General features: G+C 40.1%; 1 protein-coding gene across 3 annotated transcripts in view; it reads right to left on the bottom strand.

Annotated features, from left to right (window-relative positions):
• UNC13C (unc-13 homolog C) overlaps positions 1-14,393 on the bottom strand; it is a 793,844-nt gene that overhangs the window by 15,379 nt on the left and 764,072 nt on the right. The gene's annotated exons all lie outside the window — the stretch shown is intronic.

A 14,393-nucleotide genomic window follows, 5' to 3' on the forward strand; every position in this document is an offset into this window, starting at 1 on the left:
AAGTTCAAGTGTACTGTACATTTAGAGTGATTTCTTTAAGACCAAATAACTTCCAAGAGACACTTTATTGTTTTTGACATTTTAGAATTCCATTGATGTAGAAGGCAAACTCTTACATACTAATATATCCATAACTTCATTTTATATTATAACTGTAATAAAACTGATTCATGAGCAAAATACCACTTTCTATGCTTTTTTATAATGATATGAACATACTTATTACTGGAATGTCTGTGAAATACAATAGTAGTTTTCTTGTATTTTAACTTTTCAAAGAGCTGCTTATAGGAAGTTATTGTAGCTATAAACTACAGTATAATTAGAAAATAAGGTAGTCACCCATCACTGGCTGCTTAAATCTTGCACACAGCATACTAAATTACAACATTAAGTTCAAACTACATAAATGTATAACACTGGTAAAATGTTTAATGATAATGCAACACTGTGTATATAGTGTTGAGCTTCAAGAGGTAGTCTCCTGAAATGGTTTTCACTTCATAGGTGTGCCCTGTCAGGTTTAATAAGTGGGATTTCTTGCCTTATAAATGGGGTTGGGACCATCAGTTGCGTTGAGGAGAAGTCAGGATCCGCAAAACACATACGGACGTCTGAATGGAGCCTTACAGGGGGGTGATCACCCCATATATATATTCCCTGATCACCCCCCTGTCATTGATCACCCCCCTGTAAGGCTCCATTCAGACGTTCGTATGTGTTTTCCGGATCCGCGGATCCACGGATCCGCAAAACACATACGGACGTCTGAATGGAGCCTTACAGGGGGGTGATCACCCCATATAGACTCCCTGATCACCCCCCTGTCATTGATCACCCCCCTGTAAGGCTCCATTCAGATGTCCGTATGTGTTTTGCGGATCCGCGGATCCACAAATGGAGCCTTACAGGGGGGTGATCACCACATATAGACTCCCTGATCACCCCCCTGTCAGGCTCCATTCAGACGTCCGTATGTATTTTGCGGATCCGCGGATCCGCAAAACACGGACACCGCTGATCCGCAAAACACGGACACCGGCAATGTGCTTTCCGCATTTTTCGGATCCGCACATTGCCAGAACTATTTAGAAAATGCCTTTTCTTGTCCATAATTGCGGACAAGAATAGGACATGTTCTATAGGCTCTACAAAAAACGCAGTGTTCGCCCGATCAGGCCTGATCTTGTGCGCACACTTGCGTTCAGTCCGCCCCACCGCCCCAGAATTTTTTTTTTTCTGATCACTGCAAAAACACCGTAAAATCGCTGCGGCACTATAAAGATCACTTTTGAGGGGCATGGCGAGTTCATAGAAAATTTATTTCTTTTTGGCACAAGTTAGCGGAAATTTTTTTTTTGATTTTTTTTATTACAAAGTCTCATATTCCACTAACTTGTGACAAAAAATAAAATCTCACATGAACTCAAAAAAATGGGAAAAGTTGTCTTTTACAGAGATTTTTTACATATACCCATGCTGGGTGAGATAAATATCTCTGTAAAAGACAACTTTTCCCATTTTTTTATACAAAGTTGTCATTTTACAGAGATATTTCTCTCACCCAGCATGGGTATATGTAAAAAGACACCCCAAAACACATTGCCCTACTTCTCCTGAGTACGGCGATACCACATGTGTGACACTTTTTTGCAGCCTAGGTGCGCAAAGGGGCCCAAATTCCAAAGAGTATCTTTACGATTTTACAGGGCATTTTTTACGCATTTGGATTCCAAACTACTTCTCACGCTTTAGGTCCCCTAAAATGCCAGGGCAGTATAAATACCCGACAAGTGACCCCATTTTGGAAAGAAGACACCCCAAGGTATTCCGTGAGGGGTATGGTGAGTTCATGTAAAATTTTATTTTTTGTCACAAGTTAGTGGAATATGAGACTTTCTAAGAAAAAAATATATATAAAAATAAATAAATCATTTTCCGCTAACTTGTGACAAAAAATAAAAACTTCCATGAACTCACTATGCCCATCAGCGAATACCTTAGGGTGTCTACTTTCCGAAATGGTGTCATTTGTGGGGTGTTTCTACTGTCTGGGCATTGTAGAACCTCAGGAAACATGACAGGTGCTGAGAAAGTCAGAGCTGCTTCAAAATGTGGAAATTCACATTTTTGTACCATAGTTTGTAAACGCTATAACTTTTGCGCAAACCAATAAATATACACTTATTGCATTTTTTTTTATCAAAGACATGTAGAACAATAAATTTAGAGAAAAATGTATATAGAAATGTAGTTTTGTTTGAAAAATTTTACAACAGAAAGTGAAAAATGTCATTTTTTTTCAAAAATTTTGGTCAATTTCGATTAATAACAAAAAAATAAAAATGTCAGCAGCAATGAAATACCACCAAATGAAAGCTCTATTAGTGAGAAGAAAAGGAGGTAAAATTCATTTGGGTGGTAAGTTGTATGACCGAGCAATAAACCGTGAAAGTAGTGTAGTGCAGAATTGTAAAAAGTGGTCTGGTCATTAAGGGGGTTTAAGCTAGGGGAGCTGAGGTGGTTAATGAGTCCCGTTTTTCCAACTGTATGAGCTGAAATCATATGAAAACATTCTCTACAGTCTATTACTTTACCTTAATTAATACAAATTTAAGTACAGTTTACGCACCTAAAATAATAACTTAAGCAAAATAAATATGGATGAAAAATGCCTGCTACATTTTTTTTATTATGTAGGTTACTTTTAATGAAAGAAAAAAGTATAAATTATGTATCTATCTATCTATCTGTCTATCTATCTATCTGTCTATCTATCCAGGGGTGGACTGGCCATAGACCCTACAAGGAAACTTCCCGATGTGACGAAGCCAACGGGGCTACCTAAGCCCTCCTTATGGCCACCACTTGGGTATGTAATGATCTGACGTTCCTCTCCTTACTCCTGAATTCAACTGCATTGCCATCCTGATGCAACTGGAGTTAGGGGCACAGAACGTGGCAGCTAGTGCTGGCCACTAAAGAGTGGCAGTTTTTAGGATGGTAGTTTGTTCTGCTGGGGCAGTATTTTATATTTGGCTCTTCTGGGGTGGTATAATGTGCCGCAATATGGTATTGCTGGCCCCACCCACTTGTGTTGGCCCTGCCTTCTGTCAATTTGGACCTGACTGCAAAATGGGGCCACAGCTTTTTTTCAGGGACAATTTAGGTTTCCAATCTGCCTAGTTTCTATCTATCTATCTATCTATCTATCTATCTATCTATCTATCTATCTATCTATCTATCTATCTATCTATCTATCTATCCATCTAATTATCTATCTATCCATCCATCTATCTAATTATCTATCTATCTATCTATCTAATTTATCAATATCTATCTATCTACTAATATCTATCTATCTACTAATATCTATCTAATATCTATCTATCTTCAGTAATATGTTAGATTGACATAGTTCATTATTGTAAACACATAGATAATACTGAACACTGTGCCTCCACAGATTGTCTGCTTAAGAGCCAAATGAAATGGCTCAATGACAACCTGCAAGCGCCAGAGGCTGTCAATTACAGCCCTGGCTAGAAATTCACATGCACATGTAAAGCATCCATCTATCAGTGTTCATATGGACACCTGTCTTATTGCACAATAGCAACAACTAGAGCAGGTATAGCAGTGAAGAAAACTAAGGTCTGAATGGAAGTCAACTGCCATGTACTTCCATGAGTCCAGTCCAAGCTGAATGTGGGTAACCTAATCAGACACTAATGTGCTCTTTGCCTCTTGAGTTGATATTCAGTGTGAACATACACATTGGACTGAACATTCATAATACTAGTGATTTATCAGTGGAAATCTACGAAGAAAATTATTTTAATTATTGAAAAAATATACAAAGTTCCGTAACTCTAAATGCACACATCTACATAATGATGTCCAGTTACTGCCACATAGTAATTAATGCCTTGTTATAAATGATCATCTGTTGAGTTCTAGTTCCTCCTGGACAGACCCTTCTGCATAAACATTTTTATAATTTCTTCTGTATATTTATCAGAAAAAAAAAAAAAATCAACCCTCAAATGTGTCCCAAGTTTTCAAAAGACTGAATTTCCAGCCATCTGGCAGAATTCTGTTTAAAGGTTTGACAGGCTTGTTTTTAGGGAACAGTTGTTAAACAATGGTAAATTTACAGGAACAGATGGATTAATCTGGCTGAGGGATATTTGCTTTAAAAAGAAGCTGCTTTTTCAGCTTGGAGTGAGGAGCTGTGGCATTGTCCCATTGACTGTAACCCTTTGTGTAGTCGAAGCATTATCCAACATGTAAATCAATGGTGCTATTGCGATGAGGTCCATGGTGACCACCTTCCCAAAAGGTGAAATCATGTGACCATATACCAGAATGGATGACTTCAATATGTACAAATTAGGCCAGTTTCACACTGGCGTTTACTCGTTCTGGCAGGGGAACAGCCTGCCAGATCCATACTAAAGAGTACACCTGTGTGCTGCTTGAAGTCCGCCCGGCCCCATTCACTATAATGGGGAGCGGCGTAGATCTGGCCGCAGAACAGCGGCCAGACAAACACCGCTAGTGAATGGGGCCAGGCAGATGTCCGGCAGCACACAGGTGTACATTGTAGTACGGATCCGGCAGGCTGTTTTCCTGCCGGAACAGCCTGCTGGACTGAGTAAACGCCCTACACAACCACTCCTGTGGTTATATTACAAATGCATCCTGTCATTTTCATTGCTAGTTTACAGATGCAAAAGACAAGGGTAATCTAAAACCAGATTCATTTGCCCTATAAGCCGTAGGAAAAAATGTAACACAATAAATAGCATGCATTTAATAACACAGCCACATATGTAGTAAATTAAATGTTCCCCTTTGTTTCTGACTACGCGCCGTACCAGTACAGCCTTCCCTTCACTGTTTACCTGCTTGCCGTCGACATTGCAGCGGTGAGCAGGTGTAATTACAAGAAGCTGTCCCACTCACTTCTATAGGACGACTCCCTCCTATACAAGTGTATAGTACAGAGCCGTCCCATTGAAGTGAATGGGACGTCTTCTTGTAATTACACCTGCTCACCGCTGCAATGTCGACGGCGAGCAGGTAAACAGTGAAGGGAAGGCTGTGCTGGCATGGCGCGAGACCTTCTCTTCAACCAGTTGATTGGCGCGCATCTTTCAGTGCGCTCAAATGCTGTGGTCAGGTTTTAACATGGCATCTAAGGGGCTAAATGTCCGCGATCGGCTTTACCGCCGGTAAACGACCCTTATCCAGAAATCTGGTAACTATAGCCTGTAATATTATGACACTTCAGAAATACATCCAGGCCCCTGTTGAACTCTTTTAGTAAGTTCACTATCACCATCACCATCATACAATGCACATATACACAGCATTCTGTCTATTGGCCTAAGGCCTAGTTCACACAAACGTTTTTTTTGCAAGTGTACGGGCTGTTTTTTTGTGTTCCGTATACGGAACCATTCATTTCAATGGTTCCGCAAAAAAAACGGAATGTGTTCCGTATGCATTCCGTTTCCGTATTTCCGTTCCGTTGAGAAAAAGAACATGTCCTATATTTGGCCACAAATCACGTTCCGTGGCTCCATTAAAGTCAATGGGTCCGCAAAAAAAATGGAACACATACGGAAATGCATCCGTATGTGTTACGTTTTTGCTAAACCATCTATTGAAAATGTTATGCCCAGCCCAATATTTTCTATGTAATTACTGTATACTGTATATGCCATATAGAAAAACGGAACGGAAAAACGGAAAGGAAACAGGTGCATAAATTTGGGCACTGTTGTCATTTTATTGATTCTAAAACCTTTAGAACTAATTATTGGAACTCAAATTGGCTTGGTAAGCTCAGTGACCCCTGACCTACATACACAGGTGAATCCAATTATGAGAAAGAGTATTTAAGGGGGTCAATTGTAAGTTTCCCTCCTCTTTTAATTTTCTCTGAAGAGTAGCAACATGGGGGTCTCAAAACAACTCTCAAATGACCTGAAGACAAAGATTGTTCACCATCATGGTTTAGGGGAAGGATACAGAATTCTGTCTCAGAGATTTCAGCTGTTTGTTTCCACAGTTAGGAACATATTGAGGAAATGGAAGACCACAGGCTCAGTTCAAGTTAAGGCTCGAAGTGGCAGACCAAGAAAAATCTCGGATAGACAGAAGCGACAAATGGTGAGAACAGACAGAGTGAACCCACAGACCAGCACCAAAGACCTGCAACATCATCTTGCTGCAGATGGAGTCACTGTGCATCGTTCAACCATTCGGCACACTTTACACAAGGAGATGCTGTATGCGAGAGTGATGCAGAGGAAGCCTTTTCTCCGTCCACAGCACAAAAAGTGCCGCTTGAGGTGGGCTAAAGCACATTTGGACAAGCCAGCTTCATTTTGGAATAAGGTGCTGTGGACCGATGAAACTAAAATTGAGGTATTTGGCCATAACAAGGGGCGTTATGCATGGAGGAAAAAGAACGCAGCATTCCAAGAAAAACACCTGCTACCTACAGTAAAATATGGTGGTGGTTCCATCATGCTGTGGGGCTGTGTGGCCAGTGCAGGGACTGGGAATCTTGTCAAAGTTGAGGAACGCATGGATTCCACTCAGCATCAGCAGATTCTGGAGACCAATGTCCAGGAATCAGTGACAAAGCTGAAGCTGCGCCAAGGCTGGATCTTTCAACAAGACAACGACCCTAAACACTGCTCAAAATCCACTAAGGCATTTATGCAGTGGAACAAATACAACGTTCTGGAATGGCCATCTCAGTCCCCAGACCTGAATATAATTGAAAATCTGTGGTGTGACATAAAGAGAGCTGTCCATGCTCGGAAGCCATCAAACCTGAATGAACTAAAGATGTTTTGTAAAGAGGAATGGTCCAAAATACCTTCAACCAGAATCCAGACTCTCATTGGAACCTACAGGAAGCGTTTAGAGGCTGTAATTTCTGCAAAAGGAAGATCTACTAAATATTGATTTCATTTCTTTTTTGTGGTGCCTAAATTTATGCACCTGCCTAATTTTGTTTAAACAATTATAGCACACTTTCTGTAAATCCAATAAACTTCATTTCACTTCTCAAATATCACTGTGTGTGTCTCCTATAGGATATATTTAACTGACATTTTTTATCGTAACAGCCAACGATTTATACAGGAAAATCATGACTATTAACAAGGTTGCCCAAACTTTCGCATTCCACTGTATAGATATGGGTAAACACATGGTTGTATTAACAAACAGTCTGTTTAAAAACACAATAAATGTTTGCTTGTTTTGTCCTTAAGGACCCCGCCATACATGTACGGCTGTTGATCTGGCAAGTGCAGGAGCTGCGCCGGCCCAATCAGCAGCACGGACCCGGCAGTCACTGACAGCCGAGCCCTTGCTGCATATGGCGGCATCGATGAAAACACAGATACCGGCGTATTAACCCTTGAATGCCGCGGTCAAAGCTGCCCGCGGCATGCAGAGGGCTTGCAGAGTGTATGGGTGCCTTCCACATCTCCATCGGGTTCCCGCACTGCAGTGGCGGGGACCCGATGGCAGAGAAGGCAAGCCCAATGCCTTCCATAGGCATCAGGGCTTGCCTTCTAGCGAAGCCTGTGAGATCCAGCCCTTAGACTGGGTCTCCCAGGCAGGCTGTCAGCATACAAGCTGACAAGCAATATATTACAATACAGGATATATTTGCAGAGGGGATCAAACCCCAGAAGTTGAAGTCCCATAGTGGGACAAAAATTAAAGTAAAAAAAAATAAAAATTAAAATTAGGTTTCAAGTAAAAAAAATATTTAATTTCCCAAAATAAAACACATAAAATTGTAAAAAAAAAAAATAGAGAAAAAAAGAAACAGACATATTGGGTATTGCCGCGTCCGTAACGACCGGCTCTATAAAAATACCACATGATCCACTCCCTCACCTGAACGCCGTAGAAAAAATTTAATAAAAACTGTGCTAAAACAAAAAATTTTTTGTCACATTACATCACGAAAAGTGCAACACCAAGCGATCAAAAAGACGTATGCCCCCCAAAATAGTACCAATCAAACCGTCACCTCATCCCGCTAAAAATGAGCCCCTACATAAAACAATCAGGCAAAAAATAATAATAACTATGATTTTTTTTTGTTTCAAAAATGCTTTTATTGTGTAAAACTTCAAAAAAATGAAATAAATATACATATTAGGTATTGCCACGTCCGTAACGACCTGCTGTATAAAAATATCACATGACCTAACCCTCAGGTGAACACCGTAAAAAAAATATATATAATGTGTCAAAAAAGCAATTTTTTGGCACCTTACATCACAAAAAGTGTAATACCAAGCCATCAAAAAGTCATACGCCCCCCAAAATAGTACCAATCAAACCTTCATCTTATCCCACAAAAAATGAGACCCTAACTAAGGGTACTATTACACTAGCGTTATTCTTTTCCGGTATTGAGTTCCGTCACAGGGGCTCAATACCAAAAAAAAAAGCTTCAGTTATATCCTAATGCATTCTGAATAGAAAGCATTCCGTTCAGTGTGCATCAGGATGTTTTCAGTTCAGTCCCTCTTATGGTATTTGGCCGGAGAAAATACCGCACCCAAAAATAGTACCAATCAAACCGTCATCTCATCCCGCAAAAAATTATACCCTACAAAATACAGTCACCCCAAAAAAACTATGGCTTACAGAATATGGAGACACTAAAATATCATTTCTAGTAAAACTGAAACAAACCTCAAAAAATTGTCATATTTGGTATTGTCGCATTCGTAGCAGCCTGCTCTATAAAAATAGCACACAAAAAATAAAAACTGTGCCAAAACTGCTATTTTTTGTTACCTTACCTCTCAAAAAGTGTAATATAGAGCACCAAAAATCATATGTACCCTAAAATAGTACCAACAAAACTGCCACCTTATCCCGTATTTTCCAAAATGGGGTCACTTTTTTGGAGTTTCTACTCTAGGGATGCAATAGGGGGTCTTCAGGGAGTCTGTTAGTAAATGTGCCCCAGTGACTGGTTATGAACAAGTGATCCAAAAATTATGTCTTAATATGGCAGATCTCTGCCTGTGTTTATACACACTCATGGTGGTATCAGAATAAGCAGTGGCTTATTCTGAACAAGCATCCAAAAATTCTTCCATTTTTGGAAGTAGCTTCAATACAGTGTGAATGTGGAACCTTAAAGACAAAGCAGGAGATGTGTAGTTGTTTAGGGGTAATAATAGTGGCAGCAGTAGTGGCACAGTACGTAAACTGACAGGCCGGGAGGAGATATGTGGCTGTGTAAGTGTAGTAGTAGCGACAAGGCAGTAAATGTACTGGTGGGCCCCTGGGCAAGGTGTCTTTCACTCCTTTAACAACTTGCACATAACACAGTAGACTTACTATACTACATACTGTATAGATAGGCACTAAAATACAAAAAAACTGAGTAGAATATTTAAGAAACTAACCAGTTTATTATTATAGACACATTCATGTGGCTGAGCTGATGTACCTTTCTTGAAGTTGCTGCAGGGACCCCATAAGCAATCTTGTAGCATCTTGCTACTGTCTGCTGCTGTGTGAGTAGGTAATATTTAAATGTATCCGTATGGTGGGCCCCAAAATTAAATTTGACTGGTGCACCCTAGACAGCCCATACCAACACTGGCAGCAGCACCAATACAGTATGGAACATGATGAACAGCCAGACAGCAGCAGCCGCATGCAATAAATAGCCACTGTCAGCAATGATCTATTCAGCCAAAGGAGTGTGAAAATGTTCACAGATCCATGCGTTAATCATTTTATCAATTGTGATGTTTTCCACACTTGTTGAGGACAACTAGATGTTTACTGGGAATTACCAAAATATTCTCTGCTGTTGACAAAAAATTGCAACTGGTTTTAGGGGAAAAAACACAGGTGCAATAGGACATCCACTGGCTCCGAACAAAATATACATATTTATATTCTTTGTACACATAAACTGTAGAAAAATTGCAATAGTTTTTTTGGGGGAAAAAAACACAGGCAATACTATTATTGCAATGGTAACTTTAACTTATAAACAGTAGAAAAATTGAAACAACCTTTTGGGAAAAATTCATGTGCAATAGGATGACCCCTGGATGAAACAAAAAAATACACTTATTGCATGCTTGTAAACTGTAGAAGCTTTACAACACATTTATGAACAAAAAAGGCTGGATCCTGCACATAAAAAAAAAGATTGCTGTCTATTTAAAAGTTCATGTCTCTTCTGTAGTGCAACACATGAAGTTATGAACAGTTTAAGAAGCCCTGGCTCTAGACACATAGTACACTAACTGCTCTTATTCTGCCGCTAATGATAAAACCTGACTCACTACCTAGTAATTCAATCTACGTAATTAAATATATCTTCTTCACAACCCTACACTGTTCCTGCAAGACCCCAAATTGACTGCCTTGTGTGTCTCACAGCTATTTTTAAGATGGAATTCCTAGAAATTTAATTACCAATAAGGATCACATCAGCCAACTTCAATATCAGGCACTTGAACATACTCCTGCCCCTAGAATGGGAAGCAATTGCACTCTTATGTTTAAAAAAAAAAAAAACATGAGGCTTATTGGATACATGAATTACAGACATTATCACCACATGGCCTTAACTGTGATTTTGATTTAGACTTATGGTCATGATTTAATACATTTTTGGTCATTTTTCTCCAAACACATTAGACATGGTGAACCCATAGCACATTGATGTACCAACTGTTTCAGACTTAAACTTCATGCACACGGCAGTGTTTTGTTGTCCGCAAAAACATGGATCCCGGCCATGTGCCTGCTGTCATTTTCTTTTTCACTTCAATAGAAATGTCCTATCCTTGTCTGCAATACACACAAAAATAAGACATGTTCTATATTTTTTGTGGGGGCCGCAGAACAGACATGCGTCTGCATCTTTTGAAATTAATGGCTCGGCATCTGATCCTCAAAAAATGTGGATTAGATGTGGACCAAACATAAAATTGCATGCATGAGCCCTTAGGTTAGTTTCACATCTGTGGCAGAGCTCTCTGACACGCTGTTCTGGCCGAAAACACCCTGTTGGAGTTCTCCAGATACTGCAGCCTGACTACCAGATCCATTGACTTTAATAGGGTCCAGCAGAAATCCGGCCACAGGATGATGTTGATGTCACTTCTGAGTCTGACACTCTTCCTTTGAGCCAAAGCGCAGCACATTCCTCCTACGCGTCCTCCTTGCAGCACCAGGAAAGACTTTCACTAGTATGATCTCTGTCTTCACTGCTCCCTCCTAGTGTGATGCCTTTTTACTCCTAAGAAGAGGCAAGAAAGCCATATGTGCTATGAAAGATACTCAAGATACTGTGCCTGTTGAATACTTTTGTGAGAAACATCAGCATTTGTACTGCCATGAGGAGATTCAGATGGAGGTGGGGACCCCATGCATAGCTGTGTTGGTGGTGGTGGGGGTAGTATTAGTGGTACGTATAGCTATAGGGGTGGTGGCACTTGGGGCAAATACAGAGTAGGGAATCATGAGGGGGTCTAGGAGTCCACAATGACATTTCTGATAAAATTGACAGTGAGGGTGAGGACTATGATGATGATTGTGTGTTGAACACGACCTGGGAGCCAGATCGGGTTGCTGAGGAGGAAGTGAAATCAGAGGAGGATGCTGGTGACTGCAGCTCCAATAAAGAGCAGAGGCAACATGTGGCCAAAACTTCCAAAAGAACTGCCAGGGGACAGATCTGCTTTTATTCTGGTCAGCTCGGGAACTGGTGATGCCGCTGATACTGTAGGCGCAGTTTCAAAAGGTGCTTAGCTGATGCTAGCTCTGTGCGAATGTCTCTCATATATCAGTTTTTCTCCATAAGGCCAGCACATAAATCTTTGCCATGTGCCAGCGCTCTACTGCACCACATGAGGCGGCATCACCAGATCCTGTTGGAAAATAGAACTGGCCAGCATTCGGAACAAGTCTGCCCTCCTCCTCCTGGTCTTCTTTGCTGCACCGACAACCAGTACAGTGTCCTTGTCACCTTTATCAGGAACTTCTTCTCCTGCTCAAACTCCTTGCCCACTTTGTCCACCACTCCATTGTGAGAAATAGATAACAGAATTTGTGGCCATATGAAAACTATTTACGTATTGTAGTTAGTTTGTGTGTGAGCTGAACTCCCGCCTGGCCAAGTTTCTGGTGGAGCAGTTGCTGCCGTACCACTTAGTTGTGGTAAATGTGGCACAGTTTGGTGCCTTTACCCACATTTAATTCTGTTCTATAGTATTAGTACCTCTGGCCAGCTATCTGTAAGAATTGTCTTGTTTTTGAAATGTACAGTTCTGTGCAAATGAGGTGGCATCACCATATCTAGTAGGAAAAAAGAACTGGCCAGCAATTGAAACAAAACTGTCCTCCTCCTGATCTTCTTTGTGGCAACCACCCCCACAACCAGTAAAGTGTCCTGAGGATACGTCATCAATATCTAGAAACTGAAGAACCCTTTTAACATATTGGATTCTATTTTTCCAGCAGGATACATTTTTTATGTTATTTGTCTAATGTGTTCGGTGATCTAGTTGTCATTTGACCACATACAGGTTTTTAAGGCAAGTAATTTCTAGTAGCTGTAGGACATGAGAAAGGACACACATTTGAAACATGTAGGCCAGCTACATGGTTTACAGAACATGATTATTCTTTTTACACTCTTTTAAAATTAGAGTGAAAGCTTGAAGTTTTACAGTGTCCCATTGGATGCTAGATTCTTTACCTGTGTTCTGGATTATAGCATTAAACCTTGAAGAAGATTTGTGCTGATTAACCAATTGTTGCTATTAATATGTTATACTTCTGCTCTTGCATTTCATCCATAGACCATTATACAGGTAGATTCATGGAAGAATAGGATAAATAATACTAGTAGTCACACGCTGTAAGATGTAGAGCTCAATTTTCTATATTTGCTAAAAAATCTAATCAAGCTTCCCTACATTCAAGAACAAATTAGGAAAAATATGTATTACTAGTGTTCTATCATAGATAATCCTCTTTCCAGAAGATTTAATTTGCTGTTGTATGCGGAACGCATGATTGAATTGCTCCCTGCACTGCTAAAACATGCAGTTCATTACACGATAAATGCAATTCAATTCTGTGAAGCATTTTTTTAAACAATACAGAAGTTACCACATTGAGTGAATTTTTTTTGGTATATTTAGGGCAGGTCAAGAATGTTAATACGGATACAAAAGCAAAAACAAGTCAGTATCATTTTACAGGAATGAAATTCTCTGGAATGTTCTGCAAGGTTAAAAAGCAATATTACAAGCAACAGGAACAGTAAGTTTACGACAACGACTGATTGAAAAATATAACTATGGCTACACTCACGACCACATCCATTTTGTCGTCCGCAAATTGTGGATCCGCGAAACATGAATGTGGTCTGTGTACATCCCACACTTTTCTTGGGCTCCATTGTAAAGGTGCCTATTCTTGTCCGCAAAACAGACAAGAATAGGACATGTTCCATAATTTGCAGCACCACCACACGGATGCAGACAGCACATGGATGACATCTGTGTGCTGCCCAAATTTTTTGCGGCCCCATAGAAATTAATGGGGCTGCGTGCGATCCGCAAAAGATGTGAAATGGACATGGACAGAAAATATGGTGGTGTGCATGTAGCCTATGACTGAGGACACCACTGCATATTGTATCTGAAACTATTTCAAGTGAGATTCTTGGTACATTGCTCATATTTGTTTCATCTGTCAAAAAGTTGGTGCGTGTTGAAATATTTATCATTTTGTGTACATGGGATTTTCTTCCTTGAAATGTTTCCAGACAAGAAAAAAAGATTTTGCATTTCTTTTTTTTTCCAGAAAAAGTATCACGTCTGTCTATGGCCTGTGTCTGGTACTGCTGCTTATCCCCATTCAAATGAATCACATAGACAGACATAATGAAGGTTCTCGTATAACAGCAGACCCTTTTTCCTAGTCCTTGAAAACTATTTTAAATGATAAATGAAGGGGTGTGGAGGAAGTTTACTGTACAATGACAGCGGTTTGCATCTATATGTAGTTATCTCCTCCTAGTGTTTACTAAAAAGCACCATTGTTGGGAGCATTTTGGTATTCAACATATTACAAACCTTTTTTACAGTAAAGAAAACAGAGGCGGTGCGCTCACCTGGCTATGAGATGTAAGGAGGCACGGACAACGCCGGGAACCTAGGCGTGAAGGTAGATATCCAAGTAAAATAGGGAAAAATTTCCTCCTCAGAGATTTCCTCAATAATAATACATGTGGTTGGAAATTTACTCTTTGTTATAGTGCTTCCACCATCCCATTTTTAGATCTGTCCTGG

This window comes from Bufo bufo, chromosome 1 (assembly GCF_905171765.1).
Source record: "Bufo bufo chromosome 1, aBufBuf1.1, whole genome shotgun sequence".
Taxonomy (NCBI): domain Eukaryota; kingdom Metazoa; phylum Chordata; class Amphibia; order Anura; family Bufonidae; genus Bufo; species Bufo bufo.